Source organism: Hemiscyllium ocellatum, chromosome 41 (genome assembly GCF_020745735.1).
Source record: "Hemiscyllium ocellatum isolate sHemOce1 chromosome 41, sHemOce1.pat.X.cur, whole genome shotgun sequence".
NCBI lineage: Eukaryota > Metazoa > Chordata > Chondrichthyes > Orectolobiformes > Hemiscylliidae > Hemiscyllium > Hemiscyllium ocellatum.
This window is the reverse complement of record NC_083441.1, coordinates 1,612,208-1,633,124: the sequence shown is the minus strand read 5'-3', so window position 1 is coordinate 1,633,124 and position 20,917 is coordinate 1,612,208.

Genomic DNA, 20,917 nt, shown 5'->3' with positions numbered 1-20,917 from the left:
CTCCTGAAACAGTTTGAAATCAAAGGGGACTTACAGATTAGAGATAGATCTTTGCCCCTGCGAGAAAATTATTATCCAATGAAGCCTTGGAGTGCATTGTTTGAAACTCACTAATTGAACTTCAAACCTTGAATTATTTAATTGTCTTTACAATTCTTCTCTCAAAAGTAGCTGTCTGTATGTGCGTCAGTTAATATCATGATCAAAGAAATTTGAGATTAAATCAGTCTTTAAATATTTTATCGTGTTTATCTTTGTCCTGCCAAACTTAACACAAGAATTTTTAAAAATATATATTATTTTTTGTTTAAGTGCTACAGTTCGTGCTCAATTTCCAATGTTCTTAAACTCTGGTTAGGAACCACTGGGAATCTTTGAGCGTCATTTAAGACTTTAAATCCACTATTTGCAGATCCAAACAGAGTGTAAGATTTGATTTGGTTTGTTATTCGTGTTTGAGTAGTGTGTGGAGGGATAAATTTAAAGAATACTCAACACAGTTATCTGTGCTCAAGACATTTCAAGGTTTTATTCAGAAACTTCCCGAGGACATTAACCCCAGCAGGAGGAGGAGGAGGAGGAGGAGGCAAATGACAAGTACATTCTTGCAGTAATGCGTGCTTTCCAGTGTCAATCACTGACAATGGAAGCTTACCAGAGACGCCAAACATAGCCAGAAGGGGATAGTGAAAATTGTCAAAAACCTGAATTGAGAAATATATCCAAGATTACAAATCCATCCATTTATGATTCCCCTAAATGCAACTAAGCTCACAAGAAAACATTTTTTCCATTGTGCTCATGTGAGGCGAGGTCAGAGTAAATGAGAGGCAAAGACAAATCGGATCCGGTCAGTTCCCATCTGTCACTCTGCACTCCTCGCTCCCAATAAAGCGATGCGCTGTGGCATTGACTGATCCATCAGTCTCATACAGGCAGATATCATTGGTGTTCTGTGAGATATACACAAGGAGCATTCAGACTCATATCTGTTGTTAGTGCTGTTTCGAAGATGCTGGGAATTGAATTGGAGAGCTGAGGCGAGAGGGAGTGTTTTGATGGAAGCTCAGCGTGTGTCTGACGTGAGTGTGCCGCAGTCAGTGGACACCTGGAGCTGCCTTTTTTACTGGTAGTAATGTGAAACGTTCTGTTCCCGGTTGGTCGAATCCAGTCATCTCCAACCACTCCTGACATCTACCCAGAAATGTAAAAGCCAAGAAATCACAGGCCAGAGAAGGCCATTCAAATCTTCCAGATTTTTGCAAAATTTAACACGACCATAGCTGACAAACCAGCTCGTTTCCTGTTCCCACTTTCTACCCCAAACACTCTGATCCTGTTCGCCCAACGAATGCTATTGAACCCCTTTTGAAAAATGTTCAAGGTTTTGGCGTCAGAGCATTCCACATGCTGACCACACACTTCAAAATAGCCAAACCCAACTCCTTGGACACTGAACCCACTTTATTGGACCTTGAGTAGTTCAGAAGTAACTTCATGTCCTCTGTTGAAACGTGTTAGAATTTTGCAAGATTCATTGGATCACTGATCAATTGTTTTATATCAAGCCAACCTATTCGAACGATTCAGTTTCTCTTTATATGAGTCCAACCCAACCTCGAATCAGACTGACACAAATTTGTGTACTGACCCCATTTCCAGAACATCCTTCATATAATCACGAGGTTAGTATTGCAGTTCGTTCAAGGATGGATATCATCAACATTTGGTGAGTGTTTCACAATCGATAATCAATACTGAGGGAGGGTTGCACTGCTGCAGAATCAATGCTGAGGGAGTGTCGCACTGTCGGAGTTTCAGTGCCGATGGAGATGCTGCACTGTCAGATCTAAATGCTGAGGTATCGCCACACTGTTAGCGGTTCCGAGACGAGAACCGATCTTTGTTGAGGGAATACTGCAACATTAGAGGAATAATGTTAAGTTTGCACGACACTGCCAGATGCTCAATATTGAGGGAGTAGTGCATTTTTTAGGGTCAGCTTTGAGTGAGTCAGAGACCATCGAGGGGACAATGCTAATCAATTGAATGACTAAACATTGGAGTAAGATGGGGGCCACACCTCCACATGCCTGTTAGCTGTCATGCCTCTGATCTTTCTCAAAGAGTCTACCAGTTCTCCCACAGGGAACTGATTTATTTAGGAGGAGATGACGCGATAGGATCAGGACAGACATGAGGTGAGCAACGGCGCCAGATCAGGGAATGGATGATGAATGATGGGACTCCAGGAATAACTGAACATCAGAGAGACAATTATATAAGCGTCGATAGATCATTCAAGGCAGCATGGCAGGTGCAGAAGTTGGGTCAGGTGGCACGTGGAGTACTGGCCCCAACAAGCAGTTTAGAATGGATCTTCAGGTAATATCCATTCTGCTTCCAGTTCGAAACCACTTAATCGTCACTTTGAAGTTTGGCTTCGGTTCTCAGACACATCTGCCGTGGGAAAGCGAGTATCATAATCAACTCCATCTGTACCATGCTTAGTTTTATCCATCTCAATCAGATTTCCCTCCTTTCCAAAACCCCTGGTCCAAACAAAAAACGCACAGTGAATCCATTTTCTCCTTGTATCTGAGATTTTTCATCCCACATAACTTCCTCATTAATCCCTGTTGCACTGTGTGCAGTGAAATCAGTTTTTCTGACAACATGGTGACCAGAACAGCACACAATATTTCGTCTAAACGAACATTGGAGCGAAATTTCCTTTCTGCAGACTCTAGGAATGTCTAATGAAGGCAAGCATCCCGTATGGTTTCTTCACTAACCTGACACCTCCATTGGTCATATACCCTTGTACACTACGATCTGGCAGTTCCTCCATTCTCTCTGGGAAACTGTCATACATGTTTTGTATAATTCCCTGATTAGAGCTCCCCAAATGCATCACCTCTGTCTTACAAAGATTAAATTCCACCTCCCATTACTCTGTTCACTTTTGCAGCTAAACCGTATCATAAAGCATTCTGAGACCATTCTCCTCTTTGTCAACTACACGACAAAATATCGAGCCTTCTGCACACTTACTAATTGCACGTTTTAATTACTCGTGCAATTTGGATGCATCATACAGAGTCTCGAAATAGGGAGGTTTTGTAAAAAAAAAAATGAAGAGCTGCCAAATTAAACATTGATGAGAAAGAGTATTTTCTTCACTCAACGATTTGTGTGTCATTGGAATTCCCTTCCCAAAAAGACAGTGTATTCAAATGATTTATTTTCTTGAGTCAGATATAGCAAGACGCCAGATGACGAAGGGGATAACTGTTGATCAAGTGATACACTGAAATGCAGAGATGAGGGTAAAATTGAAACGACTTTGATCTTATTGAGTATTTGAATGTGTTGGCGACGAGAGTGGTAGTAGTATCGAGGTTTTGAGTGGACTACTTTTGTTCCTTATTCGTGTGTCCATGTGGTTTCATGGAAAATGCCTGGCAATGTCTCGTCCCGATATGTGCTGTTTGTAACAGGAATTGGTGTTCTGTTCATTGTCCTCCTGACGCAAACTACGTCTCTCAGATTTATCCCTCCGTGTTTGAACGGTTTGGATGAGAATTGATGCGACTTATGGTGTCTTGGTGTTTGGTCAATAAGCTGTATAAATTTTGTCTCCTGTTTCATAGCAGTGCGGCACCCAATTTCTTTTCCAGTCTTTCAACTCAGAACGTGACGCGACGGAGGTTGACTGTGAAGTCGAAGGTGCCCCCTGACTGAAACAGCATGTATCCGACTGGACAGCCACAGAGTAAGCCAATACCTTTAGCTACAGCGATGGTGTGTGTGTGTGTGTGTGTGTGTGTTTGTGTGTGTGTGTGTGTGTGTGTATTCGAGCATGGAATAATGGAATCCGAGAATACAGAAGAGGAGCATCGGTCCATTGAATTTAAACAGTGAAATAATACCCTAAATCTACGCGAGAGCAACATTCCAAATATTAACTCGTAGCTTTTAACGTTTGGAGACTTTAAGTGATTTAGCCAAATACTTTGCAAAGTTGGAATATTTTCGAGCTCAGCCGTCTTCCCAGTCAGTATATTCCACACTTCCACTACTTCTGGGTGAATAGGTTTCTCCTCAACTCCTTCCAAAGTTTGGAATCAAATAAAATGCTTCTATTGTGTGGAAGCAGTTCATTGGAACGATCAAGTTCACATCAAGCCTCCCAAAGAGCATTCCATCTGGATCGAGGCCATTCCTGCAACACAATGTTTTCCATACCTATCTCAGATATTATGGACAATTTAGCATGGCTAATCTATCTAACCTGCAAATCTTGGGAGTGCGGGAGGAAGACTGAACAGCCAGAGGAAACCCACGCAGACGTGAATCTGCAAGCTCGATACAGCCATCGAAGCCTGGAATTGAGCTCGGATTCCTGATTCTGTGCTGTAGCAGTACTAAGAACTGAACCGCAATGCTGCCCCAAGGATTTCAGAATTTCAATTTGAAATTGTCGCCTCGGCCCATGTTATTGACCCGTCAACTGAGGGGAACACCTGCTTTCTGATTCCTCTCCCAATACCCCTCAAAATCTTGTTGATCTCAAATACATCTCCCGGCACCTTCCCTGCTTTAAAGAAAATATCCTGAGAATATGTCACCACTCGTCAGAAAAAAACTGTCCCTTTGAATATCGAAGAGTACAGCACAGTAACAGTCCATTGAACCCATGGTATCAGTGCCAGACATGATGAGATTCCCATTTACTAGTCCAGAAATGAGCAGATCAGGCGAATTGGCCGAGCTAAATTACCCGTAGTGTTAGGTAAAGGCGTAAATGTTGGGGAATGGGTCTGTGTGGGTTCCTCATTGGAGGCTCGGTGTGGACTTGCTGGGTGGAAGGGCCTGTTTCCACACTGGAAGTAATCTAACCTAATCCAATCTAATCTAATCTAATCTAATCTAATCTAATCTAATCTAATGTAATATAATGTAATATAATATAATATAATATAATATAATATAATATACCTACACTTAACCTTTATTCCACCATGCTCTGCCTGATCATCTATCTGTCTAAATAGCTCTTCAGCCTTGCTATCGCATCCATTTCCACGATTTCCCTGTGGCAGTCTGTCCAGATACTTACCATCTGATTGTGTGATAGACTTTCCTCACATATTTTTTTCCACTTTTCCCCTCTCCATTAAAATGTGAGCCCACTGTATTTGACATTTTCGCTCTTTGTCAAAAAGAAAATCTTTGTTTTGCTGTCATATCCACATCTGTCATCAACTCCAACACTCTAGCAAAAGCAATCAGTTGGTCTCATCTCTCTTTGTAGTTAATATAATCCAATGAATACAACATACTGTTAAAGTTTGCATTTGATTCTAAAACCTCTTTACGCTTGCAATTGTGTGATCACCGTAAATGTACACGATTCTCCAGCGTTAGCCAATAAAAAGGCAAAAGCATGAGATGGCTGTCCACGTATATTGCTCATTTTCTGACTTACTGTTTCCTCTCGGTCATGATGTTAAGACAGTATTTGAATGTGTAATGAGATATCAACAATGAATGCTTGTTAGTTTCATCAATTCTTCTCCACTTGGCAGAGAAAGCAGTGTTTCATGGCTCATTGAATTGACATCATCAAAAGAGAGTCATTGTATCCAAAGAAAGAAGATCTTTGTGACTGGGAGGGTCATATGGATCGAGATGGAGAACCAGAATAGTTGGGCAACTCTATCAGGCGCTGAGAGAGACACGCTGATTTGAAAAGCCTTTTGTAATACTCAATGATTTTTACTTGGTTGTCAGCTGACCAAATAATGCTCAAAGGTCCTTGGATTCAAGATCAGTCTTATAGACGAACATATACATTTTTATGTTTAGAGGAGAATTACACAGTTTGGAAAACGGGCATCTTGAGGCATGACTTGCAAAGGTAACACCATTAATGCAGCTTCAACTACAGAAGGAGAGAAATGGCGAGGGTCAAACACCATGAGGTTTCAAACTGCCGACCCTTGCAGTTATCAGACCAGAAAACGGAGGAATACAAGCAGCCCATCAGAACATAAAATCTGCTGTGCCATGCAACGCGATCGTGGCTGATATGATTATTCTCAATTCCACTTTATCACATTTTCTTTATTATTCCTATATTCGCTTCCTGATTAAAATTCTGTCTGTATCACTGATCATTGAACACGTTCTGGATTATCGCAAATGCCAGTACATCTTTCCTCAGACGAAATATTCCAGCTCTGATCACCCCAGAGACTTGGAGTTTTTGAGCGAAGCCTCCTGACTTTTGTTCTTTATTCCGTTTGAAAATAGAAATTGGCAAAGCCATGGATTCATTTCAAACTTGCGGAGTTGTTTGCGAAGCAACGTGCTCAGAGATTGAATTACACACCTCTGCATCAGTTTGGACTTTGGTTTTCCTGGCTCAGAGGTAAGGCCACTACCAGTGAATGCAAATGCCAGATGTCACTGCTGCGCAGTGTGTCAAGGGGACGACCGAGAGGGCAGTCTCGGTCCTTCAACGTAATTACTTGCAATAATAAGTTGACTGAACACACGCCTGAACAGCAGCAAGCATCAACAGAAGACATAGGCCATTCGTTCACAAAGTGATTTCCCTATTTGCAAATGGTTCTCCAAGTAAGACTAACAGATGAGCATACAATGGTGGCTTCTATTTACACCAGCGCTTCAAGCAGCAAAAGCAATGTTGTCACATCACTTCTGTAATTCTGAGACGGAGAATGATCAGACTGGACCAAATATCCTCTTTTCATATGCTCACGGAATAAACTGATAGGATTAACATTGACACAATGACGACTGACTCCATTTTGGCTTCTAATAAAGGCAGGTCACGAAATGAGACAGACATCAATTGGAAACAAAGATGAATCATGTCTTCTCGACATTTGCATCCCAAACCGAACCGCGATACTGATCTGAGTAATGCTTAAAATTGATGAAGATGAAAATCGAATCCTCTTTGGAACAGGAGGAGTCGATTCAACGCCTCGAGCTTGCTCAGTCACTCAACAAAAAGGTGACTCATCTGTGGGAGAACTCCGTATGCCAGTCTTGAGATCATATTGTTGATATCCTTGCTTCATATTAAAATGTTCGAGTTATAACTTCTCAGGGTTGTAAAATTTGTTTGCGAAGGGAAGTGTTTTCTATCATCTGTCCTGAATGACCTGCTCTTAAATATTAGAAATTGACATGAGTATATTTAGCTGAGACCATTATTTATTGTCTATCTCTCGTTGCCCTTGAGAAGATGGTGATGAGTTAAGTTCTTGAACAGAAGTAGTCCATATACTGCAAGTAATCCCATAATGTGTTTATGGAGGTAATTCCAGCAGTGAATCCCAGCACATTTTTGACGTCATCTTCAACCTTTGTAAATAGTTTATTTTTTACCGACCCTGTCTCTCCCAATTAACGTCAAGACGTCTTCAGCTTTAATAGCCTTTAGCCATCTAAATTCCAAAGAATAAAGACATAATTGCAGGTCTGTTACTCAGATCATCTCACGACACTTTCAGGGAACAATTAACATGGACCTCAAGATCCCTAATATACTATCATGGAAATAAATTTTCAGTGTTAGTAGGACTTCTTCCACTCCTAACCTTGTAGGCGGTGAGTTGCAGGTGAACCTGAGGGATGTAGAATAGTCCTGAATTTAGCAATGGACCGTGAGCCTATTTATTTATCTTGCTGATGTGGTGATTTATAAGGCTAAAACTATTTATGGGGGATAGTCTCACAAGGAGGCATTCAGAAGTTTGAGCCTGCGCTCATTGGAATTTCGAAGAATGAGAGGCAGCTTTCTTGAAATATAATAAATTGTTCGGGGACTTAACAGAGTTGATTAGGAGAAGTTATTTCCCCTTTGGTTTGGAGTCTTGGGCAATATGGTGTCATCTCAGAATAAAGTCTTATCCATTTGAATCGGAGATGAGGCGGGAAAGTTCAGTTGCTGAAGTGACAGCTGACATAACGACAGGTAAAAAGCTAGTTGGTGAGAGATCTGATCAGTTTATACAGATATGTTAGCATTTTAAATAATTGAGAGAGGCGATGGCTGGTAAGGTATAATGTGGGAAGACGAAAAGTTGTTTATTTTGGAAGGGAGCACAAAAAACAGAATACTATTTCAATGGCGAAAGCAACACAATGGGACTGGGCCACTGGTGTTTAAAACACAGACAGCTGGCACAGAGTGGCAGCAGATAATCTGAAATGTGTGGAATTTCCGCTCTTATTTCAATGAGGTTGGAGTACAAGAGTCGAGAATTCTTACTGCAATGTAAAACATGGCGTTGTGATCAAATCTGGAGTACTCTGAGCAGTTCTGGTCCCCATTTTGCAGTTGAGGTCCAATTTCTCTGGTGGCAGTTCAGAGCTGTTTCACTCGGATGATTGCTGATGTGAAGGGTTCATCTTATCAGCTAAGCCAAAAGCGTTTGTGACACTAGTTACTGGAGTTCAGAAGAATGAGTGGTTTTCTGACATTAAATGATTGGTACTCTTTATGGGGCTTCAGCTGGTAAATGTTTATCGAATGTTACTCCTCATGAGGGAGTCAAGGACTACAGTCACAGAATATAGGCACACTGAGACGAAGAGCAATTTCTTCTCTCAGGGTGCAATTGCTTGGAAGTCTTTGCCACGGAGAGCTATGTCAGTCAATTCCCTACTTATCTTTTTGGCTGCAACAGAGAGATTCTGCGCAGGTTTGAGCGGGCATGCAGTCTTCTTCTCAAATTATCTTTCACAGTCTTTCCTAAAATGAATCCGTCATTCGTCACATTACTCCGCATTACTCAGCCACTCGGACAATTGAGGTACCCAAACCCAACATTGACACAACAGCATTGAAATGATGAGGCAAATTTGAAATAGCCTTCACATGTGGTGGTATAAAGGCATAGAGCAAGGTTGAGGTAAAGGAAAATAAACGAGAAACAGAAAAGCAGAGATTGTGGCAAACCTTACCAGCCACAAGGTTCCATTCCGTCTCTCAGAGTTCAACAGAGCTTGCATTGTCGGTAGTAAAGTCTGGAAAATATCCAGCATCTCATTGTATGCTGGCACGTTCAGTAAACAGGGTGCATTCAATTGAGTGTCCAAGTATCAGTCTTCGACACTGTCGGCTTTACAACACGGCAGGGAACCCTTCTGCTAATTCAACCAAAAACCCGTAAAAAGCTGAATTCGACTCGTAATTTTTTATAGTATGAGTGACAAGGAAATCCCAAACTCGAATAGTTAAAGAAAAAAAAATCAATTTATTCTTAACTTTAAAAGTGAACATTTAACAATAACTGTTTGAAACCGTAAGCCTCTTTTTTTCTTAAATGTTTGTTGCCTGCCTTCAACTCTTTCACAATATACTGTTCCAATACCCAGCATTGAAATTACTTAAAATTAATTTCTCATCCACTGAGCAGCTGTCGTTGTCGGCCCCTATCTTCTGTCAGTAAAGATCTCCCTGGATTGTCTTTGGTCTTCTACTGCAGAGATGTTTCATGTGAAAAAGATACTTTCTGAGACAATGTTTTGAGTGGCAATCTCTCTTAAGCTGGCAGTTACTCTCTCGATGGCAGTATGTCTGTCTAACCTTTCTACACATCTTTCTAGTCTAAACATCACATTGTCTCATTAGTTTCAGGTCGGCAATAAATCAAACTCGATTGGGTTTTAACATCCTGGGGCATCATTTAAATAAATTGATTAAATTCGAATTATTGTGAAAACAGAAACCGAAACTCAGGACATCGTTTGACAACCAATTGTAACCATATTCAATTTTCCACGACACTGTCAACGAGCTGGCTAGTCACGCGACAGTTGATCCAGCTCGCAGTAAAAAAAAACACTCTCTCTTAAACGCCTTCGGGTTAATAACGCCTGTCCACACACCCCCCCCAACCCCCACACAAGGAAAATAAAAGCTATCAAAGTTAAAAAAAAAGCTTCATTTTCCGCTAATTTTTAACATGCATTACAAGGAAATACACAGGCTATTAGTCTAAGTTCATATGAACTCCAGCACACACACACACACACACACTATCTGTCCAATTTTATCTATACTTTGTCCGTTAAAGTTTCGACAACGCATTTGCTATCACATTCCTATGACCCACAGTATGCATGACTTGTATATTAAAAATCAATTTCACAATACTCCCACGAAATAGTCTCATATTCTTGTCTTTAATTCATTCCAAGATGGTAAGAGGATTGTGACCCGTGTACGCAAGTGTCTTTCACATATTATTTGTCAAATAAACATTGCAATTTTGCAAAGCCAATACCAGAATCGTTACTTCCTTTTCTCTATTGGATGTTGACTTGCTTTGAAAAGTAACCAATTGGCCCTTCAATTCCGTCATCCTCTTGTAGCATCACAACTCCAACTCATTTACCGCTTCGGTCGATTGCAACATTTCGAGGGTTTCAAAAAAATTGGTATAGCTTGAACCGGTGTGATGGTTCAGACTGCTTGCAATTTGTCAAATGTCTCTTCGCACTGTTCTTACTAACGAAATGTTGTATTCTTCAGAAAATCTGTAGCCGTGACCAATCAGTCGCTGAAGATGGGAACAACTATCTCGTGGAATCTGCTTAGTCCCAAACATGGAAGTACTTCTTTCTTCGAGATTTGTCTTGGAAATTCTTCACTAGCCTTCATCTTTGCGTTCTTTTGGATCAAGCTTCCACAACCGATGTTATGTCCAAATAACATTATATCTGTCTTCGCGAATTCTGTTTGCTTTAAGCTGATTCCCAGTTTCACTTTTCTTCATCTTTCAAAGAACTCTGCCAACTGCGCCATGTGATCATTCCATGACTCACAAAAGATCACTCATTCATACACATTGCACATTTTCTTATCCAAGCCCACTTTTCATGCATCTTTGGAATGTGGCTGGTGCGGTTTTCATTCAAAAACTAACCAATTCGCGAAACCTGCTTTCCACGACCTCCTCATCATAATTGTTCAGGAGGACGAAAATGTCAAAAAGAAGAGCAACTATTATTTCAACAACAAACCACTGTCAAACTGGTTATGCCACAGTTGGAATATTGTTTGCAGTTAAGTCTCCATATTATCAGGAAATTTTTCGCAAATTTGAAAGGATTCAGTAAACATTTACGACGATTTTGCCAGGATTTAAGCTGTAGGGAGAGACGGAATATACTGGGGCTCTTTTCTCTGTAGTACCAGTGGCTGAGAGGTAATCTTGTAGGAGTTAAGGAAATCATGAGGCGCATGGGTAGTGTAAATAGACAAGTTCTCTTCCCTCTGGTGGTGGAGTACAGAACTAGAGGTCATAGCTTTAGGCTGAGAAGGACAAAATATAGAAGGGACCAAAAGGGCAAACTTTAGTGCAGACTGTCGTGCGTCTATGGAATGAGCTGGCAGAGAAAGTGGTGAAACGTACAATATATGACAGCTATCTGTGTGGGTATATGAATCGGAACAGTTTGGAGCTTTATGGGCCAAATACTAGCAAAGCGAACCAGATTAGGTTCGGATAAATGAAGCTTAAATTGAACAATGGCAGGAGATGTCAAACCCATGTTCTACTCCTCCTGCACAATGTGGGAGCTCAGGAATGCAGGTCATATTTATGAGTCCTTAACGTGCAGTGTTTCAAGCTGCAGTTCCTCTCAGACTGGAGCTCAAGAACGCAGGTCATATTCCTGACTCCTTAACATGAAATGTTTCAAGCTGCATTTCTTGTCAGAATGGTTGAAAGCTCTCGAGATGGGATTGGACTCGCTTTGGAGCAAATGAAATGCTAAAGAGTTTATGGGTAGCACATTTAGAAAATTTGTCATACCGCACATTAGGTTTGCTGAGAGACAAAGGGACTCGGTGACAAAAAGGCAGAGAAAGAAAGGCAGTGCAGGTGATCCCGACGGTCATTTTGATGCAAAACATGTATACGGTTTTGGATAATATTGAGGGAAATTGGCACCCCAGATGAAGGCATCATGAGCCAGGTTCATGTCACTCCGGTTTGCTCTGCTGTATAGAAGGGTGGGAGAAAGAGTGCAAAGGCTGTTGTCATAAAGGATAAGTTGGAAGGTGAGCTGATAGTCGATTATGTGTCGAAAATGAGACAATTGAATGGGATGTTGTCTCCCAGGTGCAGGGGTCAGGGATGTCATAGATCGGCTGCAAAACATTCTAAAGGGGGAGGGTGAACAGCCAGTACCCGTGGTGCACAAAAGCACCAATGGTATAGGTTAAATAAAGATGCGATGAGGTCCTCCTCGCAGAATGGCGGGAATTAGGAGCCACGCTAAAAGATAGGACGTTGGTGGTATTCATCCAACCTCAGTATTACTACCAGTGCCACCTGCTAGTCAGAACAGAAATGAAATAATGAATGGCGTGGGAGATGGTGCATGAGGGAGGGGTTCGGATTTTCGGTCATTGGGACCGTTTCTGGGCGAGGTGGGACGATAAGACAGGGCAGAATTGGAAACAAAGTCCAAAGGGGTGTTATTGCCAACGCTGTTGGGGAGTGTTTAAACTAATGTGGCTGTGGGGTGAGAACCAAATGAGGAGGTAAATGTAGCGGAACGAGATAGTAACTAAAGACTGTTACCAACAGGATAATGAAGTCAACGTGACTGAAGGACAGAGTATGCTGGAAGCAGAGGAAAGCAAGTGGACAGGTGTTCTGAGGTGCACTTCTTTTAAGATGTGAGAAGTGGAGTAGGTGAGGCAGATGAAATTATGGCATGAAACATTACTTGGCAAAATGATGTTATTGGTAGTACTGAGACTGAGTTGATGGAAGATTTGCAAATAAAAACTCCAGGATTGAGTTGTTACAAGTGATATGAATTTCGAGGTAAAAGGGCTGGTGGAGGATTTGCACGATTGGTCAGAGATGATACCACAACTTTACTGACAGAAAGGACTGTGGAGGACGCAAGTAGTGAGACAACATGTGCAGAGCTCTGGAATAGGAAATAGGTAGGGTGTGGTAAAAACGTTGGAGCTGGACTGCGGGCCTCCCAACAGTGAGCGTGACACCGAGCTACAAATATATTAACAGATTATGGAAACCATAAGAGGCAGAAGGATAGTCGTGATAGAAGATTTTAATTTCCCAAAAAATGACTTGGATTCACTTAGTGTCAGAGGTCGAGTTGGAACAGAATTTTTAAGTAGCATCCAGGAGGGTACATAAATGGTGCAGGAGGGTATGTAAATAGTCCAACTCGGGAAGGGGATATTCTTGACATGTTGGGGAATGCAGCGAATAGGTGGTTGAAGTTACAGTTGTGCATTATTTTGGGAATAATGGTTAGAATTACATAAGTTTCAGAATACTCATGGACAAAGGCGAGATAAAGTGCGAGGTGAAAGGGGTGGAGGATTTTCATGACTGGTCAGAGAGGATATCACAACTTTACTGACGGAGAGGGCTGTGAGACAAGCAGTGAGACAACATAGGAAGAACTCTGGAATAGGAAATAGGCAGGGTGTGGTAAAAACGTTGGACCTGGACTGCGGGCCTCCCAACAGTGAGCGTGAGACAAAGGTACAATTATATTAACAGATTAGGGAAACATATAAGGGGCAACAGGATAGTCGTGATAGAAGATTTTTAATTTTCCCAAAAAATAACTTAGATTCACATCAGAGGTCGAGTTGGAACAGAAATTCTAAGCAGCATCCAGGCGGGGACATAAATAGTGCAGGAGGATATGGAAATAGTCCAACTCGGGAAGGGGATATTCTTGACATGATGGGGAATGAAGCGAATAGGTGGTTAAATTACAGTGGGGCATTGTTTTGGGAATAACGGTTTCAATTACATAAGTTTCAGAATACTCATGGACAAAGGTGAGATAAAGTGCGAGGTAAAAGGAGTGGAGGATTTTCACGACTGGTCAGAGTGGATATGACAACTTGACTGACGGAGAGGTTTATGGGGGGCACAAGCAGTGGGACAATCTGTGCAGAGCTCAGGAACAGGAAATATTGAAGGATGGGTAAACACAATGCTGGGGCTGGACTCCAGGCCTCCCAAGAGTGAATATGTAATAGAGGTACAAATATATGAGCAGATTATGGAAACGTTTAGGAACAACAGAGTGGTGGTGATAAATGATTGACTTAGATTCACTTCGTGTTGGAAATCGAGTTGATATTTAATTTCTAAGTAGCATCCAGTAGGGTACATAAATAGTCCATATATGTATGTAAGTAGTCCAACTCAGGAAGTGGCCATTTTCGATATTGGTGGGTAATAAGTGAAAAAGCGGTTGAAGTTTCAGTGGATCATTATTTTTAGAATAATGATCTCCATTACATTTGTTTTAGAATACTCATGTACAAAAACGAGCGTAGTCCGAAAGTAAGAATGCTAAATGGGGGGAAGGGCCAACTATAGAAAAATATGTAAGAAACTGTGGAATGTGGATTAGCAGCAAACGTTTGAAAGTAACTCCACATTTGATATCTGGGAAGCCTTTACAGATATATTGATGAAAGCGCAGGACAGACATGCCATTTGAAAATGAGGGATAGAACTGACAAAATCAGGGAACCAGGTATGACAAGCGAAATTGTGAAAATGGCCAAGAGAAAAAGGAAGAATAAATACGTTCCGGCGACTGGAAACAGATGAAGTTTTGGAAGAATTTTGGGAAAGTAGAAGAAATCTGAAATGAGGCAGCAAGAGGGCGAACATGTCTTTAGTGAACAGGGTTAAGGAAAATACCAAAGCTTTTTATTCGTATATTGTGAGCAAGCGGGAAACTCAACACACAGTTGGCCCTGTCAAGGACAGAGAAGCTAAATTATGCGTGGAGTGACAGAAAATGGGTAAGATACTTTACGACTACTTTGGCTCAGTATTCATCAAGGAGTAGAATATGGCAATGTTGAGGTTAGCGATAGATGATGATTACTCTCGGTCAGGTCGGCCTAAGGAGGGAGGAAATGTTGTATATTTCGAAAGGCATGAAGGTGGACAAGTCCCCAAGCTCGGATAAGATCTATTCCAGGACACACATAGAAGTGAGAGACGAAATAACTGGAGACTTAAAAAACTTATTTTACACACAATTGAACACGGGTGAGGCCTTGCATGACTGGAGAATTGCTAATGTTCCCTTGTTAAGAAGTGGAGAAGGATGATGGAGGTAATTATTGAGTTGTGAGCCTGATGTCAGTGGTAGCGAAGTTGCTGGAGAAGATACTTAAGAATGTGATTCCTTTACTTTCGGAAGAAAATGCCCTTATGAGTGATCAGCAACATTCTTTTGTGCAGGGAAAGCTCATGTCTACCAACTTAATAGAATTCTTTGAGGGAGTGAAAAGTTAATCGATGCGGGAAGGCCTGTAGTTGTCATAAACACAGTCTTCAGTGAGGTTTTTGATACTGCTCCACATAGTAGGCTGTTGGAGAAATTGCTGTCACATGGGGCCCAGTGATTGCTAGCCATATGGATAGAGGACTCGCAGGGCGGCGGGACACAGAGCGTAGTTGTGAAATGGAGTTTCTCGAAATGGAGAATTGCGACCAGTGATTTTTCACACGGATCTGTGTTGGGACTACTGTTGTTTGTGATTTACTTTGCACTTTGGAAGTTGCAATTCAAGAGTGAATTATACAGTAAATGGAAAATTCCTGGGGAAAATTGATGTCCACAGACATCTGCTTCTTCAGGTACATTGTTCTGTAATGTTCACAACACGGGTTGACAGAGTGGTCAAGAAGACATAAGGCATACTTTCCTTCTTCGGATGGAGTGTTAATTACAAGTGTAGGCAGCTCGTCTTCTAGTCTCTCGGAGATTGGTGCAGGCAAAATTTGAATAGTGCGTTAGATTTTGTTCGCCACACGCCCAAAACGATGTGGATACTTTAGAGAAGGTGCACAAAAGTTTGACATAGATGTTGTCACATATAGAGTGTACGAGCAATAAAGAGAGTTTGAATAGATGATTATTGTTTTCCTGGAAAAAATGAAATTGAAGAGGGACCTGACTGAGATCTAAAAAATCAGGAGAGTTAGAGACAGGGTGAATAGCAAGATGCATTTCCGGGATTGGGACTCCAACTGTTCGGGATCACGAGTTCAAGGTAGCGGGACAAGTTTCAGGGAGGTATACGTGGAGGTTTCTTGATGCAGAAGGTTATGGGTGCCTGCAATGCTTTGTCCGTGGAGGTGGTAGAAACGGGCATGATCGCGTCATTTAAGATTTATCTGAACAGATATATGAATGAGCTGGGAGCAGAACAATGTAGATCTTCAGAAAATAGGCTACAGGTTTCGATGGAGGATCTGGAGCCGCGCAGGATTGGAGGGATGAAGGGCCTGTTCCTGTGCTGCCATTCTCTTTGTTTTTTGGCACATGATCTGACTAGACGAATTGGACTAAACGGTCTCTTTCTGTACTATAGATCTCAATGATTCTATGACGCTAAAATCCCGTGGAGTAGACTGATTTACATCTTTAGGTGCACAAGTCCCAAAAAGTTAATATATAAACACAGAATATAATGAAGTAGGCTAATACGGTGCTGGCCTTCGGAAAGTAGAACAAATTTGATTGGAAGAATTAGAGGTCTAAAGAAAGTCATGAAATAGCTTGAGTAAACAGCGTTAAGGAAAATCCCAAAGCTTTGTATTTGTATACCAGGAACAAAAGGGTAAGTCGTCAAAGAGAAAGGGGGAAAGCTATACATAGAGTCAGATTCTTAATGAATACTTTGCATCGGCATTCGCTGAGAGGGAAATAACGGATGTTGAGATAAGAGATAGATGTTTGTTTATTCTTGATCACGTCGTCATGAGTAGGGAACAAAGAGTTGGCTTTTCTAAAAGGGATTAACATGTACAACTTCCCAGTGCCTGATGGGTTCTATGCTAGGCTATAGAGGGAAGTGAGATGGGAAAAAGCTGGCGCATGAACACATATATGTGCAGCTTCTGGAACAAGTGTGAGGTCCCGGATGTTCGGAGAATTACGAATGGCGTCCCGATATTTAAGAAGGGTGGCAGGGATAATCCAGGCCATGATAGACTGCTCTGCCTGCCGTCAGTGGTGGGGAAAAGGTTCGGAAAGATACTGAGGCATCAGGTCTATTTAGGATTGGAAGAAATGGGTTTCTCAGGAAAAGGCAGCATTCTTTGAGTGGAGAAATTTATTTCTTATCAACTTAATAGAATTCTTTGACAAAGTGACAACGTTGATTGATGAAGGATGACTGTAGGTATCATATACATGCACTTTAATGAGGCGTTTGGTCAGTTTGCCTATGATAGGCTGGTGGAGAAAGTGAAGTTGCATGGCCTACAGGGTGGACAAGACATTTGGCTAGAGAACTCGCTGGACAGTGTAAGGGAGTTACTCAAAATGGAGATCAGTCGTGGTCCACAGGAATCAGTGTTGTGACCACTGCTGTTTGCGATATACAGTAATGTATAAGTGGTCTGATTTGCAAGTGTGCACATATGACACGAAAATGAGTGGAGTAGCGGGTAGTGATGATGACTGTCAGAATATGCACCAGAATGTAGCTAGATTGGAGAGTTGGGCAGAGAAATGGCAGATGAAGTTTAATGTGGACAAATGCAAGGTGGAACATTTTGGAAGACCCAATTCAATGCGAATCATATGGTAAATGGAAAGGTTTGGGAAAATTGATGTCAAGAGAGATCTCCGTAATCAGTTCCAAATTACACTGACGATGGCAAACAAGTAGGGAGAGTGGTCAAAAGGGTAATAAAATATTATCAGAAGCAAAAATGTTCACTTCCCACGAGGGAATAACAATATTGCATGGACCAAAGATTGGAATTTGACATTAAAATGACACCAACAAACTATGATTCTTCATTCAGTAATGTGTGCTCAAATTCTCGAAATCTCTCTCCTGAAAAAACAATTTTGACGATGCCTCATTTCTCCAGAATTTTCCTGTAAAAACGACCGAATTCTCAGCGTTATTCACCATTTGCCCTCCTTTTCTCTGCCAAACCCCAACACACCCAGCACCGCATTCCTAGTTCAGGATACCATTGGTGATCTGCAACATTCCTCACATGTTTACCTTACTCAGTCCTGCTTTAAGTCAAATATGGCTTTCCTTCAGGACAGCATTTCTGACGGTAGTCGGAGGGTAAGCATTTTGACCCCAGTATATCTGAAATATATAAAACAAAAACTCTGGCCTCAACGGTAATCTGTGGAAAGGAGTTTAAAGCTGCACAACACTGACTGAAGACATCCATGCCATCTCAAATAGGTGCTCCTTTATTCAGAGACTCTGCTCTTTTGTGTGCTGTCGAATGTAATGAGTCTTTCTAAACTGATGGCTAAATTGAAGGTTTTATTGTCCTTTCTTGCAGTTAACGTACGAGCTATTGCAATCCGTTCTTCAGCTAAGTGTGGTCTATCAAAATGTATTGGCCGGTATCTGGTCTACGTGCTGGTGGCGGATCTCCTGGTCAACTTCATTGACCTGACACTGAAGCATATTCCAATTGTATAGAAAACAAAATTTCTGTTTATGAAGTTGATCCCAGTGTGCAACATCCATGTTGTTCTTGTCCATGCAGAAACAGAATGCTCTGTCTGCTTCACTGCAGCTTTCACCTTTGATCGATTTGTGGCCATCTGTTGGCAGAAACTGTAACGTAAGCATTGCACTGTGAAAATTGCCTTTGTCATTTTGGGATAAGTGACAGTTCCGAGCTGTTCAAAAAATATTTTTTGGTATTTTACGTTAACAGTTCAGTATCATGTCAAGATCTTGCCTTGGTTATTTAAGGTAAGGTCAGGTGCAGGACTAAATCATTACTGGGGAGCATTCGAAATCACCCATCATTTTTTAACGATATGCTTGGCAATTCTTTTGACTGGGAGAAAGTGAGAACTGCAGATTCTGGAGATCAGAGCAGAAAATATGTTGCTGGAAATGCTCAGCAGGACAGGCATCATCCAAGGAGCAGGAGAATCGATGTTTCGTGCATGAACCCTTCTTCAGAAAGGAGGAAAGTGGTTCGAGTGGGTGAGAGGGGTGGAGAGGTTGAGGCGGTTAATGTCACGGCGGCAGTGGTCTATGAAGAGATCGAGGGCAGGTAAGAGGCTTTTGACCGCACTGTTCAATGCATTTTGTGTCAGGTGTAGCCAAATGGCCAACGCAGCATGCAGGGGATTCAATACTCTCAACAGAGGGAAAAATACCACAGACCGAAAAATGGAGAGTGGAAGAAAATCCATAATCTTGTTGATTCTCATTTCAGCCAACTTTGTAATGTCATGGACAGCCTTTATGCTCCATTCAATATGGAAAAGAGTGTGGCGATTGGGACTGAAGGCAATCTATCTCCATCTGCCAGGTCACAAGTTACTGTACAAAAATTTGCATTTAAACCATGACATTTAGCAAATTCAGGGATCAGATGTAGAATGTGTTCAAATATCCAATTTCACTCTCACTAAAATTTCTGAAAAATAAAAGGCAGGTCGAAAGAAAGTAGAGAAGAAAACCAATTCAGATTCTGTGTATTTCACATTCACTTAGAGTCAGAAAAGAGTCCACAGCTTGTCAGTAGGGGCATGTACAGTTGTATTCTGAAGTTGAAGGCGTGTACTGTACTTTGAAAAGGAAGTGGAAGTTGAAAAGCTATCAAACACCTGTCATGTGAATGACAGCACGCACAAAGAGTGCTGGAAAATTTGCAGATGTAACATTCAAGCTGCAATGCACATGCTGAGTTATTTTCACAAAAATCCGAATTTAACTAGTTAGTTATAGTTATGTCCTGGGATACTAATATCTAACAATCAAACTTGAATTTGTTCCGCCTTGATAACATTAAACCAATGAGACGATCCGTTGTTTTAGGGTAAACAAAGAAGAAATTTAGTTCAATTAACCAGTGAGCCACCATCTTCCATTGTCATACAGATTGCCCCCAATCCTTCTTTGTAAAAATTACCTTTCTCAGATGCAATATCTTTGCAGCAGAAGACCGAAGACGGCACATGGGAAGTGTCCAAACAGATGTCCAAACAGACGTCTAAACAGACACTCGAAGGCACAACTGGTTTTGAAAATTGATTTGCTGTAAATGTAATAGGGCTAGAACAGGTCGTTACACGGTTATAGATTGGGAGGTAGATAACAATGTTTTAGAACATAGAACATAGAACATAGAAGGATACAGCGCAGTACAGGCCCTTCGGCCCTCGATGTTGCGCCGACCGAGTCCTACCTAAACTATACTAGCCCAATAACTTCCAAATGCCTATCCAATGCCCGCTTAAATGAACATAAAGAAGGAGAGTTCACCACTGATACGGGCAGGGCATTCCATGAACTCACAACCCGCTGTGTGAAGAATCTACCCCTAACATCTGTCCTATACCTACCACCCCTTAATTTAAAGCTATGTCCCCTAGTAACACCTGACTCCATTAGCGGTAAAAGGTTCTTAGTATCTAATTCAGGGAAAGGAAGCTGATTGTGTTGTAAATAGTTGTCATTTAAAGTTCTCTTTTGGATTGAATAATAAAACAGTCATTTATTCGATAAATAGAGGAATGTTTTGTTTTCTGTCACTCATAATTGAAAAGATTGTGAGGCGAGGTGAACTTTTCAGTATGTTTGGTTTAATTAGAAGGTTTACATTTTAAATTTCGGTTGTTTGCAGTTAGTTAAATTAAAAGTTGGAGACGTCGCTCTTAAAATTGCTGAAGAGTTTCTCTGGTTTGTAAATGATTCCCAAATTTGCCAAGAATGGTTAGAAAGAAAAGACCGTAATGTTAGAATTAGGAAAGAGGGGTTTAAACAAGGAGTAAAGTTAAACTGAAATTGTAAGGGTATTACTCAAACACCAGAGTGTGTCAGAGA